At 38.5% G+C, this 15358-nt stretch overlaps 1 protein-coding gene and 1 pseudogene across 1 annotated transcript in view; both read left to right on the top strand.

Moving 5' to 3' along the window:
* Positions 1–15358, top strand: part of UNC13B (unc-13 homolog B) — a 253576-nt gene that overhangs the window by 719 nt on the left and 237499 nt on the right. The window lies entirely within an intron of this gene.
* Positions 4929–7419, top strand: LOC144614161 (Golgi-associated plant pathogenesis-related protein 1 pseudogene; annotated as a pseudogene).

A 15358-nucleotide genomic window follows, 5' to 3' on the forward strand; every position in this document is an offset into this window, starting at 1 on the left:
GGCGGGGGTTGGGGGGGAGGGGAGAGGGTGTGTGTCAACTCTTTCCAGCTACCTGTAGATGGCAGCACAGGAACCTTGCAGAACTGAAGGGCCCTCCGTCCAGGGCCTATCCGGCCTCTCTGAGGAGCTGGCTGTATAGATTGTGGGTTGAACTTGATAAGATTCTCTGAAAATCACAGAGTCTTAGGTTTTTGTGACTTTTTTTCCGTGAGTAGTGAATTTAAGCTGACTTACTGAACACCAATGTACGCAAAGAAAAAGAAAAAAAAAGCTTTTTTCTCTATTCTCAAGGAACTTGTTAAGGTCGTTATACAAATACCTAGAGAGAGTAAGTTGGAAGGGTTTGGGTAGTGGAAGTTGGTAGTAAGTTGGAAGTGGATTTGGGTGGTGGAAAAAGCATAGGGTTTGTAGTCATTTGTGTTGGCCTCTGAATTTTGGGTATTGGGTATTTACTAGGTGTATGAATTTGGCTAAATTACTTGACTTAAAAAAATAAATTTTATTTTAGAGCAATTTTAGATTTACAGAAAACTTATGAAGATAATACAATTTCCATATACCCCACTCCATATACAGTTTCCATATAATAAATGTTAAATTTATTAACATTTAAATTAGCATGGTTCCTCTGTTACAGTTAATAACTGATATTGATACATTATCATTAACTAAAGTCCATACCTTATTCAGATTTCCTTAGTTTTTACCTTATGCTTTTTTTCTGTTTTAGGATCTCATCCAGCATGGCACATTGCATTAGTTCTCTTGTCTCCTCAAGCTTCTCTTGGCTGTGACATTTTCTCAGACTTCCTTGTTTTTGATGACCTTGATAGTTTTACCCTCAGGTATTTTATAGAATGTCTTTCAGTTGGGATTTGTCTGATGTTTTTATGATTCTAGGTTTTCGGGAGGAAGACTCCTGAGATAGTTTCATTACATCATATCAATCTATGCGTGTGTATGTGGTATGTTTACATACACAATATTGGCATTATACTGTATATTCATATTACAAGTTTTTATTTTATTTCATTATTTTATTTTATTTTTATTATTTTTTAATGTTTATGTATTTATTTTGAGAGAGAGATATTTATTTATTTTGAGAGAAAGATAGAGTGCGAGTAAGGGAGGGGCAGAGAGAGAGACACACACAATCTGAAGCAGGCTCCAGGCTCTGATCTGTCAGCACAGAGCCCGACATGGGGCTCAAACTCCTGAACTGCGAGATCATGACTTGAACCAAAGTCAGACACTTAACACCCAGGAGCCCCTATTTTATTTTATTAAAAAAAATATATTTTATTTACTTTTTGGGAGAGGGCAAATGGGGGAGGGGCAGAGAGGGGGGACAGAAGATCCGAAGCAGGCTCTGTGCTGACAGTAATCAGCCCGGCTGGTGTGGGGCTCAAAGTCAAACTGGGAGATCATGACTTGAGCTGAAGTCAGAGGCTCAACCCACTGAGCCACCCAGGTGCCCCACAAGTTTTATTAAATCAATGACTCCTAAACATTCTGGGAGAATTCTATAAGATTAAAAAAAATTTCTTTATGAGGAGTGCCTGGCTGGCTCAGTTGGCAGAGCATGTGACTCTTGATCTCAGGGTTATGAGTTGGAGTCCCATGTTGGCTATAGAGCTTACATTTAAAAAAAAAAAAAAAAAAAATTAAGGGGCAGTTGGTTAAGCTTCTGACTTCAGCTCAGGTCATGATCACAGGGTTCATGGGATTGAGCCCTGCTTGGGATTCTCTCTGTCCCTTTCTTCCCTCGACCCCTCCCCCACTCACACTTTCTCTTTCTCTCAAGCTAAATAAATAAACTTTAAAAAATTAAAATCAAAGAAAAGAAGTAAAAAATAAAACTGTCTTTATGAAATTTTAGGCATACAGAAAGTTATAAAGAATACTATATCAAACATCCACATTCTTCTCACACAGCTCTATCAAATTCCAATATTCCACCACATTTGCTTCAAATTCTCTTAAGGAAATTAATATTTCAGATAGGTTGGGCTTTTATATACTCCTTCCTAATCTCATTCCATTCTCCCCCTTGCTCTTCATCTTCTCTCCTCAGAGTTTGCCACTATTCCAAATTGGTATTAATTTTTCCTCTTCATTAAAAAAATAAATTTATTGACTAATATATATACATGTATTTCTATTGGATATATACCTAGGAGTATAACTGCTGAGTAATAGGGCAGGTATGTGTTTAGCTTCAGTAGATATTGCCAATATTTTTCCTAAAGAGATTATAACAGTTCACATTCCTCCAACAATATATGAGAAGTCTAGTTTCTTCATTTCCTTGACAACTCTTGACATTGTCAGTCTTTCCAGTTTCAGTTATTCTAGTATATGTAGTGGTATCTCACTGTGGCCATAGTTAGCATTTCCCTGATATCCAGTAAAGTAGGACACCTTTTCATATGTCTATTGGTTATCTTTTCTGACTTGCCTGGTCAGGTCCTTGGCCTGTTTTTTTTATATGGTTCTCTGTATTTTTTCTATTTGTATGAGCTCTTTATATATTTTGGATAGGATTCTTTTGTTAGAAAGAATTATCTGTAGCTTACTTTTTTGTTTTCTTAGTGGTATTTTTCAATGAAGTAAAGTTCTTCACTTTAATATAGTCCAATTTATTTTACTGTTTGTGTATAATGTATTTGATGCCTGTTTAAGAAGTATTTGCCTATCCCAAGGTAATGAATATATTCTCTTATGTCATTGTCTAGAAACTCTATTATTTTATTTTTTATAAGTCATCTGCAATAGATTTTGTGTATGGTGTGAGGTAAGAGTCAATATTCATTTTTTTCCTATATGGTTATCCAGCACTTTTTGTTGAAAACATTGTCAGAGTACAAATTCCAAAAAGTTAAAAGCAAGATTCTTATAAGAATATAGAATGAAAAACATGCCAAAGATTTATTTAACTCATTAATGACAGAATAAGCAGTATGGTAAAGCATGTTTAATGAGCATTTAAGGAAATTAGGTATTATATTAGAGCTCTGGTGAGGGGTGAGATACACACACACACACACACACACACACACACACAGGGATAGAGATAGAGAGATTTTACTATAAGGAACTGGCTCACAGGATTATGGAGGCTAATAAGTCCCAAGATCTTTAGCCAGCAAACTGGAGACCCAGAAGAGGTGATGGTGTAGTTCCAGTCCCAGTTCAAAGGCGTGAGAACCAAAAAGCTGACAATGAAATTCCAGTCTGAAAGCCAGCAGCAGGCTCAACACCCAGGAAGAGCTATTGTTTCAGTTTGAGTCTAAAATCAGGAAAAAGGACCAATGTCACAGTTCAAAGAACTGATCAGGGAGAAATTTTCTCTCACTTTTTTGAAGCTTTTATTTTTAAGTAATCTCTACAACTGCTACAGGGCTCAAACTCACAACCCTGAGATCAAGAGTTGCATGCTGACATCTTACAGGTGCAGAGATTATGACTTTGGTAGATGAGACTAACATGTTTGAAAGTGTAGGAAGAATGTTTATTCTTCGTTCCAAGGAGGTAATTAACAATCAACTGTTAGAGAAACAGAGAATAGCAGAAGAAACAAATTAAAGAATTGAAACAGAAAAAAATCCTACATGGAGTGGAGTGTTAAAGAAGCTGAGGACAACATCTGGAAGATGCTGATGGCATGAAGGGCACAGCAGGAAGCCTCTAGCAGAAGCTTCCTTCCCCCTCCCTTTTCTGGCAAGGGCAGAGGGACCCGTGTGGGGAAACATCCTCACTTCTGCCCTGATGGACTTTTTTTATTTGGATGATCTGGTAACACAATGTTTTCTGCTTCACCCTGGTCCCCTTTCAGATCCCAACTCTGTATTTTTTATCCTACTTCTGCCTGAGACCCCTGCCCAGGACACTCTTCTACCCTGGGGGTGAATCACAAACTCCCAGGAGAGAGAAAATGGGAGCCAGGACAGATAGGAGAGCTCTGCTCAAGCCTACTGCCAACTTATGCTGGTTAGAGCAATAAAGGGCATTTGTTCCCCTCACCACCAAAAAAACAAAGTCTCATGCTGTATGGACTGAGCCAGCCAGGCATCCCGAGAAATTTTCTCTTATTCAGTCCTATTGTTCTATTCAGGCCTTCAGCTGATTGGATGAGGTCCACCCACATTAGGAAGAGAATGTTATAGTGACATTGTTAAATGGGGTGCCTGTCTGGCTCAGTTGGTGGAGCATGTGACTCTTGATCTTAGGATGGTGAGTTCAAGCCCCACACTGGATACAGAGCCTACTTAAAAAAAAAAGTAAGAAAGAATAACATTGTTAAGTTGATTGTGTCTACAGGATAATAACACCATAACCTTTTCTTTTTTTTCTAAGTTTATTTATTTATGTATTTATTTTAGTCATCTCTACATTCAACATGGGGCTTGAACTCATGACCCTGAGATCAAGAGTCACATGCTCTTCCAACTGAACCAGCCAGGCGCCCTCATAACCTTTTCTACTAAATCCTTTGTATCATTACCAGACCAAAATCTATAAGTTAACATGTGACTTCACAGAGTTTTATCCTTTAATCAATAATAGATAATGAGTTAAGCACAAGTATATTGCTTTGATAGTTCATCTTTGGCTAGCGTTGCCGCCTTTTCTTTGCAGCATTTCCAAGTTATGGAAATTGTTAACAAAACAATCCTTTATCTCACTGCTCTGCTGCTCTGCAGTGTCTCCTTTTTTATAAGATAAATGTTCATCACAAGTGTTCCTCATTGCTATAATTTTGTAATAAGTTTTGATATCTGGTAGTCCATGTCTTCCAACTTTAAGATTATAAGATTATATTAACTATTTTTGGCCATTACATTTCCATATAAAATTTTATTTTTTAATGATTAAAAAATTTTTTTTGAGAGAGAGAGACCATGTGCAAGCATGAATGAGGGAGGGGCAGAGGAAGAGAGAATCCCAAGTAGGTTCTGTGCTGTCAGTGCTGAGCTGGATATGGGGCACAATCTCATGAACTGTGAGATCATAACTTGAGCCAAAACTAAAAGTTGGATGCTTAACTGACTGAGCCACCCAGTCGACCCTGAACATTTTTTTAAGTAAAAAATGTGGGGTCAAACTCATGACCCTGAGATCAAGAGTCATAGGTTCTACTGACGGAGCCAGCCAGACCCCCCTCTGTATACATTTTAAGATCAGTTTATCAATTTTTATACACTCTCTCACACACACAAACCTACCTTCTAGGATTTTCTTTAGGATTGTGTGAAAGCTAGAGATAAAACATTTAGGTTGCTTCTAGTTTTTTGCTGTTACAGATTAATGTTAACATTCCTTTATTTAATAAAGAGGTTGTGGGACTTTATGGGAATTTTTTCACTTTAGGCCCAAAGGAAAAATAATAATTTGGTGACTCTAAGCACAATGATCTTTTAAAACAAAACATTGAGGAAGATTTTACTTTGCCCAGAGAAATTTCTGGGTCCACAATTAGAATATATATTTTAAGGCATCTCAATAGTTTTAACTTTTTACTTGCTGAATTTGAGGTACCAGTGTAATACTCAGGTAGAGAAATCTAGCAAATTATTGAACATATGGGTCTAAAGTTGATGACAACAATCTGAACTAAAGATACAGCTTTGGAATCTGTTGACATACATAGATAGCAAGTATCTGTGGGCAAGGTTAGAGTTTGTGAAGGAAAAAAGGGCTGTACGCAGGGACTTAGGGCTTTATTTCATATCTATGTGAACTAGTATGAGGAGGAAAATGAGCCTAACCAACAGTAGATTAAGGAGGAAGGGGGCCCTAAATCGTGTGTGTGTATGTGTTGGGGGTGGGGGCAGGCCTTGCTCTGTGCCATAGAGCTTTTCATGGTGTCTTGACCACTGGACAGGGTTATGTTTGTTCTTTTTTTTTTTTTTTTAAGTCTGTTTATTTTGAGAGAGAGAGAGAGAAAGTGCGTGAGAGTGGGGGAGAGGCAAACAGAGGGAGAGAGAGAATCCCAAGCAGGCACCACTCTGTCAGCGCAAAGCCTGATGTGGGGCTCAAACCCACAAACCGTCATGAGATCATGACCTAAGCTGAAATCAAGAGTTGGATGCTTAACAACTGAGCCACCCAGGTGCCCCTGGTTTCTGTTAGTTTTGAGTTCCTTCTCTGTACCACATCCCTCACTAACCCATCACCTCCCAAACTTCTACTCCTTTTCCTAGACCTTTGTGTGTTTTGGCTCTTAGAATCAGAACTGTTCTCTTTTTGTCAGTAGGGCTGACTCCCTCTAGGTACCTGGATTTGCCCATTTGTTCAGATTCATAAAGACAGGAATTGATCTCCAGCGACCCAGGGGCAGGTGAGAGAGCTCAGTACAGCAGCAGTGGGCCATGGGCAAGTCAGCTTCCAAGCTGTTTAATAATGAGGTCCTAAAGGCCCACAACAAGTACCAGCAGCAGCATGGTGTCCCCCTCAACTGAAGCTCTGCAAGAAGCTTGATTGGGAGGCTCAGCATTATTCAGAGGCCCTGGTCAGCCCAAGGATGCTCAAGTGCAGCTCAGAGTCCCGTTGTGGCCAGTTCAGAGGTATATGCCTCCTGTGATCAGACAGGAAAAGAGATGGCTGATAGATGGTACAGTGAAATCAAGAACTACCAACTTTCAGCAGCCTGACTTCACCTCCAGGACTAGACCCTTCATAGCCATGGTATGGAAGAATACAGAGAAGATGGGAGTGGGGAAGCCACCTGCAAGTGGTGGGTCTTCCTTCCTGGTGGCCTGATACTTCCTGGCAGGGAATGTCTTCAACTAGGCTTCCTACCTCCAAAGAAGGAATTCATTAAATGTGATGGGAAGGTGACAGACTTCATGTGGATATGAAGTGCCTAGAAAAATAAAAACTCAGTGGTGTGTCTGTCCCTGTGGGTGTATGTGCTTGGTGTGTGTGTGATGCATGTGAGTGTCTCTTGCACATACACTTGGATATACAGTTCTGTATGAACTTATTCTTATCAAAGGAAGGAGCATATAAAGCTTTTACTCTGATGGTTACCTAGACCATAATTATTTGGACATTTGGGGAAAAATAAATTTAAAAATTTTTGTTATTTAAAAAAAATGTTTTTTAACGTTTATTTATTATTGAGAGACAGAGAGAGACAGAGCATGAGCATGGGAGGGACAGAGAGAGGATGAGACACAGAATCTGAAGCAGGCTCCAGGCTCTGCACTGTCAGCACAGAGCCAGATGTGGGGCTCAAACTCACAAACTGCGAGATCATGACTTGAGTGAAGTCAGATGCCCAACCTACTAAGCCACTCAGGCACCCCATTTTTGTTATTTTTAAAGGAAATTTCTTTTGTGCATTTCTTATAATATCCATCTTTGGACTTTTTGTTTTCTAAATGTTTGTGATGCTTAGAAGTGAAGTTCAGAGCTGCCTCTATTAATGTAAAATTGAAAATTGAAGCTTTAGCCAAGCATACAGCAGCCACCTTTAACTAAAAGGGAGTACCCTTTTTTGTAAGGACAATATATTGACAGGTCTTTGGAGCATTATTTGCTCCAAAACAAATTACTTTAGGGGTTCCTGGGTGGCTCAGTGAGTTGAGCGTCCAACTTCAGCTCAGGTTATGATCTTGTGCTTCACGAGTTCAAGTCCTGCGTCGGGCTCTGTGCTGACATCTCAGAGCCTGGAGCCTGCTTTGGGTCTGTGTCTCCCTCTCTCTATACCCCTTCCCCACTCATGCTCTCTCTCTCTCTCTCAAAAATACATAAACATTTTTTTAGACTTTCCATTCAATTATTTTATTTTATTTTTTTTTTACTAGTGTGTGTTCATTTATTTTTTTAATATAATTTATTGTCAAATTGGTTAACATACAGTGTGTACAGTGTACTCTTGGTTTTGAGGGTAGATTCCCATGATTCATTGCTTACATACAACACCCAGTGCTCATCCCAACAAGTGCCCTCCTCGCCCTCCTCAATGCCTATCACCCATTTCCACCCCCAGTTTATTTTCTGTATTTAAGAGTCTCTTATGGTTTGCCTCCCTCCCTCTCTGTAACTATTTTTTTCCCGTTCTCTTCCCCCATGGTCTTCTGTTAAGTTTCTCAAGTTCCACATATGAGTGAAAACATATGACATCTGTCTTTCTTTGACTGACTTATGTCACTTAGCATAATACCTTCCAGTTCCATCCATGTTGCTGCAAATGGCATGATTTCATTCTTTCTCATTGCCAAGTAGTATTCCATTGTATATATAAACCACGTCTTCTTTATCCATTCATCAGTTGATGGACATTTAGGCCCGTTACATAATTTGGCTATTGTTGAAAGCGCTGCTATAAACAGTGGGGTACATGTGCCCCTATGAATCACCACCCCTATATCCTTTGGATATATTCCCAGTAGTGCTATTGCTGGGTCGTAGGGTAGTTCTATTTTTAATTTTTTAAGAAACCTCCACACTGTTTTCCAGAGTGGCTATACCAGTTTGCATTCCCACCAACAGTGCAAGAGGGTTCCCATTTCCCCACATTCTGACCAGCATCTGTTGTTTCTTGAGTTGTTAATTTTAGCCACTCTGACCAGTGTGAGGTAGTATCTGTGTGGTTTTGATTTGTATTTCCCTGGTGATGAATAATGTTTTCATGTGTCTGTTGGCCATCTGGATGTTCCTTTGGAAAAGTGTCTATTCATGTCTTCTGCCCATTTCTTCACTGGATTGTTTTTCAGGTGTTGAGTTTGGTAAGTTTTTTATAGATTTTGGATACCAACCTTTTATCTGATATGTCATTTGCGAATATCTTTTCCCATTCCATCAGTTGCCTTTTACTTTTGTTGATTGTTTCCTTGGCAGTGCAGAAGCTTTTTATCTTCATGAGGTCCCAATTGTTCATTTTTGCTTTTAATTCCCTTGCCTTTGGAGATGTGTCGAGCAAGAAATTGCTGCGGCTGAGGTCAAAGAGGTTGTTGCCTGGTTTCTCCTCTAGAATTTTGATGGTTTCCTGTCTCTCACATTTAGGTCTTTCATCCATTTTGAGTTTATTTTTGTGTATGGTGTAAGAAAGTGGTCCAGGTTCATTCTTCTGCATATTGCTGTCCAGTTCTCCCAGCACCATTTGCTAAAGAGACTTTTTTCCATTGGATATTCTTTCCTGCTTTGTCAAAGATTAGGTGGCCATACATTTGTGGGTCCAATTCTGGGTTCTCTATTTTATTCCATTGGTCTATGTGTCTGTTTTTGTGCCAATACCATACTGTCTTGATGATTACAGCTTTGTAGTAGAGGCTAAAGTCTGGGATTGTGATGCCTCCCACTTTGGTTTTCTTCTTCAATACTACTTTGGCTATTCGGGGTCTTTTGTGGTTCCATACAAATTTCAGGATTGTTTGTTCTAGCTTTGAGAAGAATGCCTGTCAATTTTGATTGGGATTGCATTGCATATGTAGATTGTTTTGGGTAGTATTGACATTTTAACAATATTTATTCTTCCAATCCATGAGCATGGAATGTTTTTCCATTTCTTTGTGTCTTCTTCAATTTCCTTCATAAGTTTTCTATAGTTTGTATAGTTTCTCCCTCTATATAGTCTCTCTCTCTCTCTCTCTCTCTCTATATATATATATATATATATGTATATATATATATATATATATATATATATATATATATATATATATATACACATAGTTTTCAGCATATAGATCTTTTACATCTGAGCCTGGCTGGCTCAGTGGTTTGAGCGTCTGACTTCAGCTCAGGTCAGGATCTCATGGTTCATGAGTTCAAGCCCGCGTTGGACCCTGTGCTGACAGTTCAGAGCCTGGAGCCTGCTTTTGATTCTGTGTCTCCCTCTCTCTCTCTCTGCCCCTCACCCACTCATGCTCTATCTCTGTCTCTCTCTTTCTCAAAAATAAATAACCATTTTTTAAAAAATAAAATAAAACAAAACAAGTTACTTTAAGATATGCATGCCTCATTTCCCAGAAGATAGGTTGCATATTGCAATAATGGAAAAGAACATTTAATATTTACAAATTAATTGTTAAAAGTCCTGCGTTTCGAGATAATGCTGATTTGCTTTGTATCTTTCAGTTAAATAATAGTGTCTCAAATGAAGTGGGAGAATTCTAAGTGTACGTCATTAAAGAGACCTCAATTTTGCCTCAGGAGAGATTATAAGAGGCATGAGAATACCTGACATTTGCCTTGCTATCCTCTTCCCTGATTTGGAATTAGAGCCTGCAGGACCAGGCTACAAGCATACTCTTTTAGAGGTCTTTTGCCTCCAAACCACAGGCAACACCAATTTAGGACACTGAATGGATCAGGCAGTTAAAGAATGCCCTTAGTGTTCCCTGGGACTCCCAGCTGCAAAGAAATCTTTGTAACAGCTGAAGAAATATGTCCAAAGAAAATAGATTTGGGACACTTGGGTGGCTCAGTCATTTGAGCTCCTGACTCTTGATTTCAGCTCAGGTCATAACCCCAGGGTCATGGAATGGACCTCTGAGTTGGAGCTTGCTTAAGATTCTCTCTCTCAATCTCTCTCTTTCTCTCCCTCCTGCCCTTTCCCCCACTTGCGTCCTGTCTCTTTAAAAATAATAATAATAATAGGGGAGCCTGGGTGGCTCAGTCAGTTAGGCTTTGACTTAGGCTCAGGTCACAACCTCACTGATGGTGAGTTCAAGCCCCATATTGGGCTCTGTGCTGACAGCTCAGAGCCTGGAGCCTGCTTCCAATTCTGTGTCTCCCTCTCTCTCTGCCTCTCTCCCGCTCACACTGTCTCTTTCTCTCAAAAATAAACATTAAAAAATTTTTTAAAAAAATAATAAATTTATAAATATTTTAAAAATGTGCATAGGACTGTTTGCCTTTTGGTGAGAACACTTGCTTGAATTGAAGACACTGGAAGTTTAAGGGTAAATTAAAATGATTTTCTTTATTTATAAAGGGCAAAGAGATCATTTATTCTCTCCTGTTGGAGTGTTTTCTTAGAGATGTGGTAAATCTGAATCATTATTCTCAACTTTAGTATAAAGATAAATCTCTCTAGGGATTAAGCCTAGTCACCAGTTTTTACAATGTAGAGCCATCTCCAAGGTTGTGGACCAAATGACCTCTGCAAACAAGGATTTCTTTGGAGAGGTACAGAAGACTATTAAGAGGTGCAGCCCTTTGTCTCATTAGGGCTTTCTTGTGCTTTGTTCTTTCTAGTGTTTTGCTGTATACATTATGTAAGATTTTGTCCTAACTTTGAAATTGTTTTCAGGCTACATTATATATATGTAATCTGTTAGTTCTTATTCAGTAATCAAGTATGTTCTTTTACTCCTCTATATTGGCAAGGAGGGGGCTTTTTGCTAGCAGGTTTGTTTTATTTCCCCCGACAAGAACAACACAATAGCTGATTTAAAAACAAAGCAAATGAGGGGTGCCTGGCTGGCTCAGTTGGTGCAGTAGGTGCCCCTTGGTCTTGGAGTTGTGGTTCCAGCTCCACCTCGGGTGTAGAGATTACTTAAAAAATAAAAAACAAAACAAAAAACCAAAGCAAATGATTTCAAGTAGTTTTCCTTAGCTCTTGATGAGTCCACAGTTACCAATACCATTCAGTTGTTGTTTATTTGACAAGTCAATGCTGAATTTGAAGTGACTGAAGAATTAGCCTCTATGAATAGTCTGCATGAAACAATTACAGGTAGAAATGTTTTCAAAGAAGTTGAGAAAACACTAATTTAGCACAACCTGAAAGGGAATCTGCTAAACTGTGTTGCGACTGATAGTGGCAAAAATATATGTGGAGCAGAAAAAAGGCTTAGTTCAACAAATTTACAAGGTTTGTGAAAATGTAATGCGTTTAAAGTATATGGTTATTCATTGCAGAAAGTACTTTGTGGGAAATATGTAAATTTATCATGTGTTATAAAACTAGTAGTTTAACAGTTGACTTCATTCGCTCTCATAAAATTAATCATATCATTTCTGTAGGGTTTTTTGTTTTTTTGTTTTGTCAGAAATAGAAGCTGAATATCTTGATTTGTCCCACTACACAGGTATTTGATGGCTTAGCATTGGTGCAGTTTTATTATGATTTTCTGGGCAAAAATGGAACAGGGGTGCCCGGGCTGGCTCAGTCAGTAGAACATGTGACTCTTGATCTCGGGATTGTGAGTTTGAGCTGGGCATAGAGATTACTTAAAAAAAACAAAAAACAAAAAACAAAAAAACCTTCATTGGGGTGTCTGGGTTGCACAGTCGGTTAAGTGTCTGTCTGACTCTTGATCTTGCTCAGGTCATGATCTCACAGTTTGTGATTTTGAGCCCCACATCGGCTCTGCACTGATGGCACGGAGCCTGCTTGGGATTCTGTCTCTCCTTCTCTCTGCCTTGTGCTCTCTATCTCTCTGTCTCTCAAAATAAATAAAATTTAAAAAGTTTTAAGAAATTTCATTAAAAAATTGAGCAACTATCAAGAAGAGAATCTAATAGAATTTAAAAATGCTCTCCAGGCACTGAATATGCTCAATTGAATCACATGCTCATTGACTGATATCAGTATTTGACAGTAGTTATCTGTGTGAAAAAACAGACAAGATACATAAAATCTCATTACAGATCACCATTAATAGTTGAACATTTGCAATTGATTCTGATACTTTGAACCCCAAGTAAACAAAATATATACTCCCCCAAATAATTTTATCGTTCTCATTGGTAGACCTATAGTACCAAAAACTTGTGTTCAATTATTGTTGGTTTATTTTGAATGTTACCAATGAAAAACTTGTAGAAGTTTATTTTCTCTCCTTATACAAGTACCTATACAATAGCTTCAATTTTGTTTTTTTTGTTTTTTTGTTTTTTTTTTTTTTTGGCCTGAACTCTAAATATTTACTGTATGGTCCTTTATAGATGAAGTTTGCTGGTCTCTGCTCTAGATAGTGCCCAGTACTAAAATTGCAAGTACTAAAACTGTACACCCAGTAATTTCTTTTCCTTGTTTGCAAGTCTTGGATAATTTTTTCTAATAGAGAGAAACACACATCCTTTCCCTCATGAAGGTTATATGTTTGCTAAGTTCCTCACACCCCAACTTATTCAGCATTTAAACAATTCTGAAACCTCCAGGTTACATGTGCAAACAACCCACTTCTTCCTCTTAACTATGATCATAGGGGCGCCTGGGTGGCGCAGTCGGTTAAGCGTCCGACTTCAGCCAGGTCACGATCTCGCGGTCCGTGAGTTCGAGCCCCGCGTCAGGCTCTGGGCTGATGGCTCGGAGCCTGGAGCCTGTTTCCGATTCTGTGTCTCCCTCTCTCTCTGCCCCTCCCCCGTTCATGCTCTGTCTCTCTCTGTCCCAAAAATAAATAAAAAAACGTGGAAAAAAAAAATTTAACTATGATCATAGTACTATTCATAGTCTGTTTATCCCCAGACTGCATTCTTTGAAGGAATGTCTTGTTCCTCTTTGTACCTGTAGCACTATGTGTAGTACTTGGTGGATGCTCAATAAATTTTTCTTGAATGCATTAACACCTATATCTCTGGTATGGCCTCCTCTCCTGATGTTTATCCATTTGTATAAGATTACAGTGCTATTCATAAATATTAAGTAATTACTTGATAGTGATGAATAAACTGATTTATTAGAGTTCATTGAATTGTTTGGCATTCTGATTTTCAGATTTCACTACTTAGATAATCCTGTACAAATCCTTGCACACATTATCTCCCATTCATTTGAATTATTTTCATGGAATATAGTCCCACAGTGGAATTTTATTCATTTGACAGTATGAATATGCCAGGCTAGGGGCGCCTGGCTGACTCAGTCAGAAGAGCATGTGACTCTTGATCTCAGTGTTGTGAGTTTGAGCCCCACGTTGGGTGTAGAGATTACTTAAAAATAAAATCTTTAAAAAACAACCCCCACCCCCAAATATGCCAGGCTAAGTCATGAATTTTAAACATGGGAATAACATTTCTACTCTAGGTTTGCTGCTTTGGAATTTATAACTTCTCTGACTCTTCTGAGCTCCCTCTCATGAACTTTCACCCTATTCTTTCATGTTCCCTTTATTTATTTTTTAAAATATTTTATTTATTTTTGGGAGAGAGAACACAAGCAAGGGAGGAGCAGAGAGAGAAGGGGACAGAGGATCCAAAGCAGGCTCCATGCTGACAGCAGCAAGCCTGATGTGGTGCTCAAAGTCATGAACTGTGAAATCATGACCTGAGCCAAAGTCGGATGCTCAACCCACTGAGCTACCCAGGCGCCCCTCCATTCTGCCTTTATTTTATTTTATTTTATTTTTCCATTCTCCCTTTAAAACGTCCAGTTACCTCTATACAAATTGAAGATGAGTTCAGTTTGTGTTAGACTATTTTCCCTATTGCAATAGTATATTACTGATTGAATCTGTCCTAATCACTTGACTAATGTCCAGGTTTTTTTTTTCATCTTTGACAACAACCAAACCTTAAAACATTCTCATTCATGAATTCATTTATGTATTCGATTAGTCAAGAAATCTTTTTTGGACACCTTTACCAGGTGTGCTATGTGTTATGTGTTAGGGATAAAGACACAGAAAATACATCCTTTGCTGTTGAGGAGCTCTGTGTCTAAAGAAAGGATAGGTATGCAATTACTCTTCAATGAGATAAGATCTATACTGGAACACTATACAGGTGATTTGTTTATTTTCCTGTTTTCCCTCTCTGACCAGTCCTTTTCTGTCTCTTTTTCCTACTCCTTAAAAGTAGGCGTTCTCTATAAATGACCTTTGTTCCTTTCTCATTCTATATAGTCTCCTGACAACCATAGGGCTCCAACTCTCAGATTCTTTGCAGCTTACTCCTAAATGCCAGTACAGATTCAATGTGTCCATTTCCTGATTTTTTCATGCAACTTACTCTCTGTATATGAAATACCCTTTCTTCCACATTTGCATGTTCAGGTTTATCCATGCTTTGAGATCCATCTCCTCCACATGCTACTTCTCTTGTGAAGCTTATCTTGATTCCTTCCACAGCTTCTGCTGAATTCCTCTACTATTTGAGGGGCAATATAGCATTATGGCTAACGGCTTGAGCTCTGGTGAAAGATGCAGCTAGGCTGCATTCCAGTTTTGCTTCATTTTCTTTATAAAAAATGGAGATGAAAGTAGTTACATTTTTATTGATTGAAATCTCTGTCTCTAGCTTGGACTAATTGCTTAGGGTTCAGTTCCACATCATCTAATGCATTTATTTGCAAGAATATACCACACAATCTCAAACTTAATGTATGTGTTCAAAAGGAAACATCTTTCCCCAGAACCTATGCATCCTTGATTTCCTATCTATCAGTAAAAACTGTAGC

This window comes from Panthera onca, chromosome D4 (genome assembly GCF_046562875.1).
Source record: "Panthera onca isolate mPanOnc1 chromosome D4, mPanOnc1 haplotype 2, whole genome shotgun sequence".
NCBI classification, from domain to species: Eukaryota; Metazoa; Chordata; class Mammalia; order Carnivora; family Felidae; genus Panthera; species Panthera onca.